General features: G+C 36.0%; 1 pseudogene; it reads right to left on the bottom strand.

Annotated features, from left to right (window-relative positions):
• Positions 1-610: 610 nt before the first annotated feature.
• On the bottom strand, positions 611-817 carry LOC142852956 (protein transport protein Sec61 subunit gamma pseudogene; annotated as a pseudogene).
• Between the last annotated feature and the right edge of the window lie 10358 nt (positions 818-11175).

The following is an 11175-nucleotide window of genomic DNA, read 5'->3' as shown; positions in this document are numbered from 1 at the left end:
GGCGGAATAACCTAGAGGAGTTCCAGTAAGGGAAGCATCCATAGTATAGCAGACACCAGAGACCTCAAATCAGACCAATGACTCTTTGCAGTGAACATTTGCAAGTAAAGATATATGGGAAAAATGATTTACTGCATGACTCGCTGTGACACTACAACCTCCGTGATGAGACTGATTCTTTTTCTTCTCTTTTTCTTTTTTTTTTCTTAAATCTTACTTTATTTTATTTTTGGGGGGAGTTGAAAGGGCAGAAGTTGGAAATGGAGGGACAGGGAAATGAATGGGATGGAGAAGCATGATGAGAAAGACAAAGAATAAATAAAGAAGGAAAAAATAAAGAAAAATGAAATTTTCAGGAAAAATAAATCAAACAAGTAAGACAACCTAAGGCTCAGAAAGGTAAATACCGTATGTTCTTTCTCATATGTAGATCTTAGTTTCTCATTGATTTTTCCACTGGAAAATGTTTATTTTGAAATTATTTTAGCTTAGAAATACAAAACCTCTTGGGAGGGGGAAAGGAAAAAAAACACATAGTATGCAGGCAACATTTTACTTCATAATCTTCTCATACCCTCATTTGCTCCTAGTTCCCGAGAAGAGAAAGCCCTCAGCCACCCACAATAATGTTATTAATAGGGTTATGGTTCAGTTTCACAAAGAAGCCAATGAATCCCATGATAGCAAATCTTATGGCTGTGGCCATGGCAATCCTCTGGAGCTTTTTTTCTGTCGGGCTTGGAGCAACTTTTAACCAGCTGAAATGAGTCCTTTCCGAACTGCCAACTTGGCTAACAAACTGTGTTACCTGATCCATGACTGATTGCAAGATGGCGGTTTGAGGAGGCAGAGACGTGTAGCTTAGGAGAGGATAGAGCGCAACGGAACCTCTGGTTTCTAATTGTTAAATATGCATATTTACACAAGAGTGGTCTGAGTAGAGGAGTTATAGACCAGTAAAAGAGAAAAGGTTCAAAAAAAGACAAAAAAAAAAAAAAAGCAGGCGTCAAGTGGAGGAGCAGGCTGGAAGAAACACCAGGTAGGAAAACACTAGAGTAACAGTAGGGATGGAAGGCTATAGGTTACAACAGAGACAGAAAGAAGGCAAAAGGATGGGAGAAAGGAGTGTACATGGGACATTAACCTAAAGCCTGCATGTGTGAAAATGCATCAAGGGAACCTGTTATTCTGTAAACTAATTTAGAAGAAATAAAGGATAAGAAGAAAGGAAGAATGAAAGGAAAGGGAAAAGGAGGAAAATAAGGAAGACGCTCCATTAACCTGAATGTGTTAAACAATTGTCACTTAATATTCTCTCATCACAATTTTTAAAATCGTATTTAATACCACTAGAATTAGATAATGTTTGTATGGATGTGAGCACGCACATACTGTGTTTCTATGTGTAGTGTGTGTGTGTGTATGCATTGTGAGTGTGGTCACCGTGTACCATGCATTGTTGTGGAGGTCAGAGGGAAACATTTTGAATTGGTCCTCACCTACCCACCCTGTTTGAGACAGGCTCTCTGTTGTTTCCTGTGGCATAAGCCTGGTGGAGTAATGCACCAGCCTCTGGGATCTCCTATCCCTACTCCCCATCTCAGCTTAGGACCTCCGGGATGTGTGCTTCCATTGGCCAGCTAGATCTGCTTCCTGAGGATTTAAACTTAAGTCCTTATACTATGATGGAGAGTGCTTTAATCACTGAGACATTTCCCCAGTCTGAAAATAATTTTTGTTCGTTTTCTTACTGGTTAAGTTTTAGTATTCACATTTAGTCGCTAAAATTAAGGTATATTAGTTTTAGAGACAGGATCTCCAAACATTCCAAACCACTGTTAAAAACTTAGATTTTCAAGTTTAACTAAACGATTTATGTTGCTGTAAGAATTTTTAATCTTTTTGGAAATGTCCTAGAGTAGTATTATCACAAGTTTTGTCAGTAGCAACTAAATCTATATGATGCCCCCCAAAAAAAGGAAAAAACACAACACATACATCCCTAAAAGCTCCAAAATAAATCATTCAAGAAATAGACTATTTTTGTTGATCTAATCAGTATGCCTTTTTGTTGATTTGTTCTAAAACTGAGTCTTTTGTTAATTTGAAATTTTACAAAATTTTTATTAAGTTTGTAGCTGCCTGGAATCACGATTTTGCCTTACATGCATTTGGATGAGGACATAATTCTGTGTAATATTTTCAAATGAATGGAGTTTTATGAAAGTAAATAGTTAAAAGATAATCTTCGTTTGCTTGCCAAAAATTCCTCTTCTTAGTCCTTTTGTTCTATAATATGAAAATTATTAGTTCAATTATTAGTAGAAATGGTTTTTGACTGAGAGAAATTATTAAGTGTTTTAGATAAACTATTAGATTATAGTAATCATTTCTTACTTAAAATGCAATTTTCCTTAGAAGAATATGTATGTCATACACTTTTCATGGAAACTATAAAATCAATCATCCATTCAATGTTAAATTCAGGACATATCAGAACTTAGAAATTTGACTCTTATCCTTTCTGAAACATTTTTATGCTTCATAGGTCAACAGCATTACATAAAGATTGTTTATTGAGTTCAAAACAATTGGATAACATTTTCCCAAATTCTTTATTTACCCTAGCTCTTTATGAATCTGCGTATGTATAAAATGTACAGTGTAGAAAAGCCTGAGGGACAGTTTGTAACTGTTTAGTGACAATTTGTAGCAAAATCCCAAACTCGAACAGGAAGAAAATAATTGTAAAGGTATGCAAGGGGTCTAAGTATGTGAAAATCAACTTCCCTGCATGAACACAAACACTGCAATAAACTTTCGCTTACTTAAAAACATTTTCTGACGAAGGGTTACTTCTTGGCATGGAAAACCTCAAACTAAGTAGTACAAATTTAAAAAGCTTTATGCCAGGGACCTATTAAACACTCTTTTTCATAAAGATTTTAAAATTATTTTGTGTTTATATGTTGACACGAGTGAAGAATAATAAAGGAAGTTAGGGAAAAATCAGACTTCTGGAGGGATATGAAGCAAAGAGAAATGGATGTGGAAATATAGAAGCAAAATTTTCTAAGCGATTGGAGGGTTTTCCACAAGGAAAATTCATAATCCACACATAAGTTCTCATTTAAGAATATTCAGCAACTTAATAAGTACAAATTTTGAAGCCCAATAAATCTTACATATGTATATAAAGAATCGATATGACAATCAGAAAATCAGAACTTCTTGGGGGAATGCAACAACAATGATGTAAGAATACATTTAGTAGAAGACATGTAAAATCATGGAGAAGTACACAGTGATAAAGGTGGAATAATCATGAAGTATATTGAGAAGGAAGCTGAAGCCTGTTTCATATTAAGAAAAAGCAATAAAGTTAATATTGTTTTATAGCAATAGGAACAACATGAAAATTGAGTTAAAGCTTAAAATTACTGCAACTATTGGCCTTCATCTGTCCATTTGGAGTAAACGGCAGGGTTGAGAGAGTGTCTTATGTAACCCTGCCTTGTTCTATGCTCACTGTACAGAAAAGACTAATCTGGAAGTCCTGTAGATTCTTCTGCAATGACAGCCATGCACCACCACACCTTTTATGTTTTCAATAACTTTGTTATAAATGAACACATATATTTACATAGTAAGCCAGGTTTGTGGTAGTCCATAATAAGAGTATCCAATATTTGCATATCATGGCACAATATTGTATTCTACTAAGTTAATATTCAAGAAAATTGGTAACAAAGCTCTCATCATTGTGTTTTAAGTAAATGAACAATTTTGGTTTTGGCTGTATTCTTATCTACCTTGTGGTCCAAATGGGCACAAGTCTTGCCTGGTTATACCAATATCTAATGAGATGCTGATGCTTCCTAAAGAGTAGATGTCAAAGCACAAATTCATTTAAAAAAAAGATGACAGCAAGATAAAGGATTCAAGTTACTGTCTACATAATATAGAACAAGGTTGTCTTAAAAGAACCACCCTTTTGGAACTTGATTTTGGACTTTTACTCTCCAAGATTAGAAGAACATAAACACTTAACTGTTTCCACTGGAAATAAAGAGAAAAAAGGGAGGATGGAGGGTTAGAGAAAGACATTGGTATACCAGAACTGACCATCTGAAAGACATCTATGCCCAAACAAGCCCTTATGGTATGAAGCAAAACAAATCTGCATCTCAGTCACATACTACATAACAAAATAACCTCAAAAAAGAAGGACAGGGATGTGGGAAAAGTCACGATGGAAGGAAAGGGAGATGCAAGAGGGGAAAGAACTAGAATGCTTTGTATGGGTGAATACAATTGTGAAATAATTATACTTTATAGAAAAAATATTTCTGATTAAACTGCCCTCCTATCGTAATGCCTTGGTAAGTTTTTGTAAAAACATGGGAAATGCTATGATACCCAATAAGAAAGGACTTGAAATACAAAGTGAAAGTTGAAGATAAAAGCAATGTTTCAAAATACCAATAATTGATAAGGTAGAAATTTTATAAAATTACAAATAAAGGAAAACATTATGCCATCATAAATATCTTAAAAAGGTAAATATCTAGGATTTTATGAAACATTCAAATATAAATCCCATTTTATAATTTTAATCACTTTTTAAATTCAAAATACTTTATAACACTAATTGGGAAACCCATTAGAAAAATGGATAAATATAATGACAGACTCCAAATACAGAAAAATACTAAGGCTATTAAACAAAAGATTCTTCCCTTGTATTCAAATCCACACCATTCAGGGACATTGTTTTATACCCTGCATTTTCAGAACTTAGTAATCTTAAAATGTCTGTACTTATAAAAGTAGCAGAGCAGCATAATTTTTTTGGCTGCAGGTAGGAGTGTAAAATTTTATAACCAGTTTTGAAAGTAGTCGGACAATCTGGAGAATTTGAAGATGGTGATGTCCATATCACCTAGCAATTTTAATCCTAAAGATACTCTGTGCTATAGTCCTAAAAAGATAGAGTCAACATTTGGACATCATGAAGAATAAAAAACAAAAGGAAATATTTCTGATAAGTCAAACAAGACATAATTGTTGAGATTAACATCATACAGAACATGTTTTAAAGTGATTTATTTTCAAGTCAATACCTGGAGCAGAATGAGAAAGTTGCCTACTGTAGCATTCATAAGAGCTTGGAGCAGTTACAGTTTCACTGCAAACCTAAGGGAAAGCTACAGAGATGTGCAACACTTTGTTCTTCAAATGCACAGCCTATGCTGTTAGCAGCATCCACCACCAAAGTGGTCCATTTGTTGAACTGATGGAACTACATTGACACATCATTATCTCTCCAGGTCCATAGTTCACATGGGGCTCACCCTTTGCTGGTGCTCATTCTGTGACTTTGAACAAATTTACGATGTATCTCTAAAGTTATAGTTGCCATCAGAAGAGGTTCACGGTGCTACATTGGAGTTTTACAAAATACTATACATGATTTAAATCATTGGTAAACTTGAAACATATACCTTACTATACACAACTCTTTGTGATTATATTACATAACTTAGTATCAGATAAAATGAGTAGTAATTGTGAAATATTCAGTTTCAGTACCTTGCACGCACACACACGTATGTACTCACTCATACACGCGCAGGTGTGTGCGTGTGCGTGTCCACAGGCACACACACACACACATACGCCTAAGATTATTTTTCATCCGTGTCTATTGTTAAGCAGTATACCTAGCAAAACTGAGGAACTCATGATGTGTGCTTTAAATGAAAGCCAATAATAACCCATTTATCCATACAACAAACACATTGTTCCTTGCATTCTATTTTATTGCCATTGTTAGTAAATGAGCAAGGCAGTTGACAACATTTAAGAGAGCCTTGCTGTAAAGAAAGTCTGCTGGAATTAGGTTTCCAAACAGCACAGCAGTTACAAAGAGAGATGTCGGACAGGCATTTTTCCTCCTCATTTCCCGGCACTCTCGGGTCTGAGGGACCTTTCTCAGTTTCTAAACCAACACAAATCAAACATAATCAAACTGGTTTGCCCTTTATGTCTCACTGCCCAACAATCACAAGATCATCATGTCCTCCGGGCTGGACTTTTATCTTGGCATCTGAGGCAATTTGCTGATACCCTGGCATCAGAAGCCAGGCTAATCACAGTGAAGCACCAGGGTAAGTTGTTCTGGCTTCAGACATGAATCATTCTGTACATAGTTTTCATTTGCAACAACATTGAAAGGCCGACCCAAGTGGTAGTGAGCTGAAGAGGTACTATTCATTGAATAATTCAAATGAGATATCATGAGAACTGATCCAAGAAAGTAGAACACAAATTTGTCTTCTGGAGAAGAGAATAGAGTTTGCTTTTAATAGCAAATTGAGAAACTTTATTAATCTAAGCTCCTCTCTGTCTCTCATCTCAGCCCTTGCTTGTATATGAATAAGACCAAGGCTCCTCATTTTCTGCCCAAGGTGCCTATATATACATTCTGGAACAGTACGTTTTCCATAGAAAAGTGCTATTTTTGTAATATAGTTGTCTTCTAGTTATTTTCTACATCCAGTCTTTATTTAACTTTTTCTGTTATTTTCCAGGTTAGTCATCAAATATAAATACAGTCATATAGCATGTACATAATACACACATACTCACTTATAAAGGCACATTTAGAAGATATGCATTTCTAAATATATGGTTTTTATAGTAATATATGTGTATATACACATAGAAGACACTCATTGCTGTCCTCAACTTGCCTTTGAAGTGTTTGCTGTTGTGTAATTTCAACATTATGTTGCACAATTGATTCAGGAAATACATTTTCTGGGTGTTTTATCCTGCTTATTAGTGGTTCTCCGAGTGTGAGAGTAATTTCTCAAGAGCTGAAATTATGGGAACAGCCTTGCCTTGAGCTATTGACAGAAGCCAGAGGGAGGGCCCAAAAGACACTTCTGCACTGGGCATAATGCTGTAGCCCCCTGCCAGGACAGTACATTTTGCATTCCGAACCCTTTGTGTCCCCCCACCATTTTACAGAAGCATATGATTGACGCTGGTGTGTATTTAAAGGCTACTTGGGGATCCAACTATCACTGAAAGCCTTTAAAATATCAAAGAATACAAAAGTAATATCACATGGTTCTTTCTTGGGGTTATTTGGGTTTCTGTAAAGGGTAATTTTTGTCTTACATTTTCTGTTGGCTTTTAACGGGGAATGGAGATTTGGGCCACCCTTGGTGCAGTTTGACCATACTTGAAACTGCAGAACAAATACTGGGTCGTTTCCTTCCTTGCAAACAATGTAAAGTTGAAGCAGGTGGTTTGCAGAGGCTATCAGTGCTAAGAAAGGCACCTACTATGTAGTGACTATTCATCTAGTGGCTGCTGCTACTCATTGGGCACCTATCATTGCATCTTCATCCTCCATTTAATTTTATTCCCAATTTGACTCTGGGCTGTAGGTGTTCTGTTCCAGTAGTAAGAAAAATGAGCTACATAGAAATTAAATAATAAGCTCCAGGGTTGCACACTTAATATATTTTAGCACTGGGATTAAAGAACAATGGAAGCAGCAAAAGTCCTGTAAATATTGGCAGTGGGTTATTAAATACTGAACTGTAACACCTTTGTTTTCTACTGTTATGCTAAGGAGACTATAGTAAGAGAACAAACTTCAAACTGATAAAGCCCAGAACCAATGTTCCCTTTTCCCTATGGGAATAATATCCCTGAAAGCTATTAGTTATAGATATGTATTCATATCTACCTAGATGTATGTATACATAACACAAGTCAAGTAATACCATAGTGTGAAACTACATATGCACAAGTGATAAGGATGAACTGTGATTAATAAACCTTGATGAATCAGTGAAGTGTTTAGGCAGTATAACACATAGAAGCCAAATTTCCTTTAGCATGCTGGTGACTGTGGTTGCTATCAGAACAGAAACTGGGAAAATGAGAAGCTGAAGATAATTTGATGATGTGTTTGATAGAAGTTTAAATGTATTCATGTTTGTAAAGATATATTAAAATTTACATTGTGTTCAATTTGAATTAAGGGCTATATGCTTAGATTCATGTTGTGTATTTTAATTTTGCTCTGGCGGGTTATAGAAAGGCAAGGCTGTGCTTATTTTTCTTGAGCTTCATTACTGAAAGCTAATGATCCTCCATTCTATTTTATTACACCCTGCAGTTTTTTTTGAGAAACCCATAATTTCTAAGTAGCACCACTAATTAACTAGATGCTGTTGTTTGCATACAAATAATAGTTACTGTAATTCTGCTCATCTTTATATTGGAAGCAGAGCATATTGCCATGATCAATTCTTTAGTCTTGTGATAAAGTGGATTACACAATTCCCCAGGTATAACATATTAAATAAGGTAGGTAAGTCCTTACTTTCACACATGACATTGAATTCTAGCCAAAATGAGCTGGGAGTATTATGAGGTGCTGAGACTGAATGTTATTAAAAGTAAAGCTTTGCATTTTGTTACGGAGGCATGTGTGCAAAAATGAAGAGGTCATATGGTAAAAAACAGCATTGCGAAGGGGTCCTTCTAGGCCTCATCAACAGACTTAACATTAATTGGCACCACTTTCTGCCTGCATAAACGCTGTGGCTTGTGTGTAAATAAGAAACGGAGGCTTTTAAAATTCTGATTTCAGCTCATGACTTAGAATTTAATGAAACCGTTCAAGTTCAGCACTTTAATCTCACAAATTGGTTTATCACAGCCTAGTGGCCACTTCTTGTTTTATAATAAGCACAACAAAAAATATCTATGAACACTTAGAAAATTAAACCAAGGGAAGTGTGTGTAATTCGGAGCTCATTAGAAGCAATTCATATTTTCATCTGTCTCATTAGAGTGGTGTTTTTATGAACTGAAAAGTGTACTTTTGTATCTGTGTTTTTTTATATATGTATTTTCAGGCCAGCTGGTAGGAGGAAAGTTTTCTTGCAAATAATCTATGCATATATTTTTAAAGTGCATCTTGTGATTGCTGAAACAGGAAAGCAGAACAGTGACGAAATCCCTGTTAGGGGAGACACAATTAAACAATTACTCAAGCGTTCTGAGACTTCCTTGGGTTTTTAAGTATTGTAGCAATGTTTAAAAATAATCATGTGTTTTTTCAGTCACAGTCCAGCTGGCCTTGGTGAGCTCCCAATAGATCAGCCCCATTGTCTCAGTGGGTGGGTGCACCCCTCGTGGTCCTGACTTCCTTGCTCTGTGGGAGCCTAGCCAGTTTGGATGTACACCTTCCTAGACATGGATGGAGGGAGTAGGACCTTGGACTTTCCACAGGGCGGGGAACCCTGACTGCTCTTTGGACTGGAGAGGGAGGGGGAGAACGGTGGGAGGAGGGGGAGGAAAATGGGAGTCTGGGAGGAGGCTGAAACCTTTTTTCCTTTTCTCAATAAAAAAAAATAATCATGTGTACATGTGTGTCCATGGGAGTGTGTGTGATACTCATGTTCATGTGTTCCCAAAGGTCAGGAGAGGCCATTGGATTCCCTGGGACTTCAGTCACAGGCACTTGTGAGTGGCCTGACCTGGAAGGTGGGAACCAAATTTTGGTCCTTAAGGAGAGCAGGGAAAGCTCTTAACCACAGAGCCATCTCCTTATTCGACAACTTAGGAATTTGATTTCATGTATTAAAGATTAATTGTTAACATCTAAAAGAGGCAAACTACACATTCTATCTAACTTCATGAGGGTCAAGCTTATAAAAAAAATATTTTTTTGTCAATTGCTGTTGCTTCAGCCTACACTGTTAAAATCTATTAGATTCACTATTCGACATTTAGTACTGAGTATAAGAATCTTTTTTATTTCCTTACCTAAAATCAAAAGTTAAGGCTTGAGTGCATATCAGACCATAATGACATGAGGCAAAATTATTTACTGTCAGGTTGATCTGAGAAAGCAAATAGAAATGATGGCTGTATTTTTGTAGTAGTGAAATCTTAAGAATAAGAAACATCGTTTCAGTACAGATTAAATATAGATCTTTAATTCTTCTAGTAGCAGGTAGTATGATTCAGACCTGAGCATGGCTTCAGGGTGCACCTGCATATACCTTGTCATGATCTCCTTTGATTGAGAATGCTATTGAAAAACTTTAGAATCTCTTAGAAGTGGCTAATGTTTATTGATTTCTAAAGCTATCTTGAACATGCTTGAATTAAGTGTATTGAATCAAACCCCCCTATTATCTTAGTTACTCACATGCTGCAGTGCCTGCCTTAGAACATTACAAAGCTTGGGGAGAATTGCCGTTCATGTCTGTGTTTTATCAACAGAATAGTGAAGCAACTCTATCTTCCTTTCCACTCACCATATAAAGAGCTTCATTGGCTTTTACCATAGGTTTCTAAGCAACAACTTGTTCATGATCTATACATGGCTAAATCTCTGCATGTAAAAGTTAGAAATATGGCAAACCCCCACCTATTTCCTTTTCTCTTTCTCCACTCAGGTCTATGAAAAGTAAACAATTTAGTTGTGAATCATGGCTGCTACCTTAGAGATTGTGTATATATTGTTGAGTCTCAAACTTAATTCCTTGTCTTTCATTCTAGATCATTTCTTTAAGATTAATTTCCATGCCCACATTTAAATAACTTGGACTACAGGGTAAAGAACAAAATTTAAGTGATATTATTTGTCTTGTTATTTTTTCCAAAGTGATTTCAGCACACCATGAAGAACACAGAAATATCTCTTTCCAAACTGTTAATGAAATTATACATCTTTTTACAATGACATATAATGGGTTGAATTGTGTGCACCAAGTTCATTTGTTTCACAGAAGCCCAGAACATGGCCTTATATGTTTTTCAAGACACAATTGAAAAACTTATAGCTGTACCTGAGTGGGTGGGTCCTTGATCCCTTGAGACTATATCGTTAAGCATGTAGAAACCTGGGGAATTGTACATAGTAGAAGAACACCAATGAAGTTAGAGGTAAAGATTAAAGTTAACTGAAAGTCAAGAAAGACAAAAGAATGCCAGAAAACAGCAGAAAATAAAAGAACCGCATGAAAAAGAATCTTTACTAGATCCCTCGGTAAAAGCATGCCTGACTCTGTGATCATCATTTCAGGTGTTTGCCTTCAGAATTGTTTTAATTAGCCATGCTCCCAGCCTCGAGTG

This window comes from Microtus pennsylvanicus, chromosome 6 (assembly GCF_037038515.1).
Source record: "Microtus pennsylvanicus isolate mMicPen1 chromosome 6, mMicPen1.hap1, whole genome shotgun sequence".
Classification (NCBI taxonomy): Eukaryota; Metazoa; Chordata; class Mammalia; order Rodentia; family Cricetidae; genus Microtus; species Microtus pennsylvanicus.
This window is presented reverse-complemented; position numbering and strand designations above follow the sequence as displayed.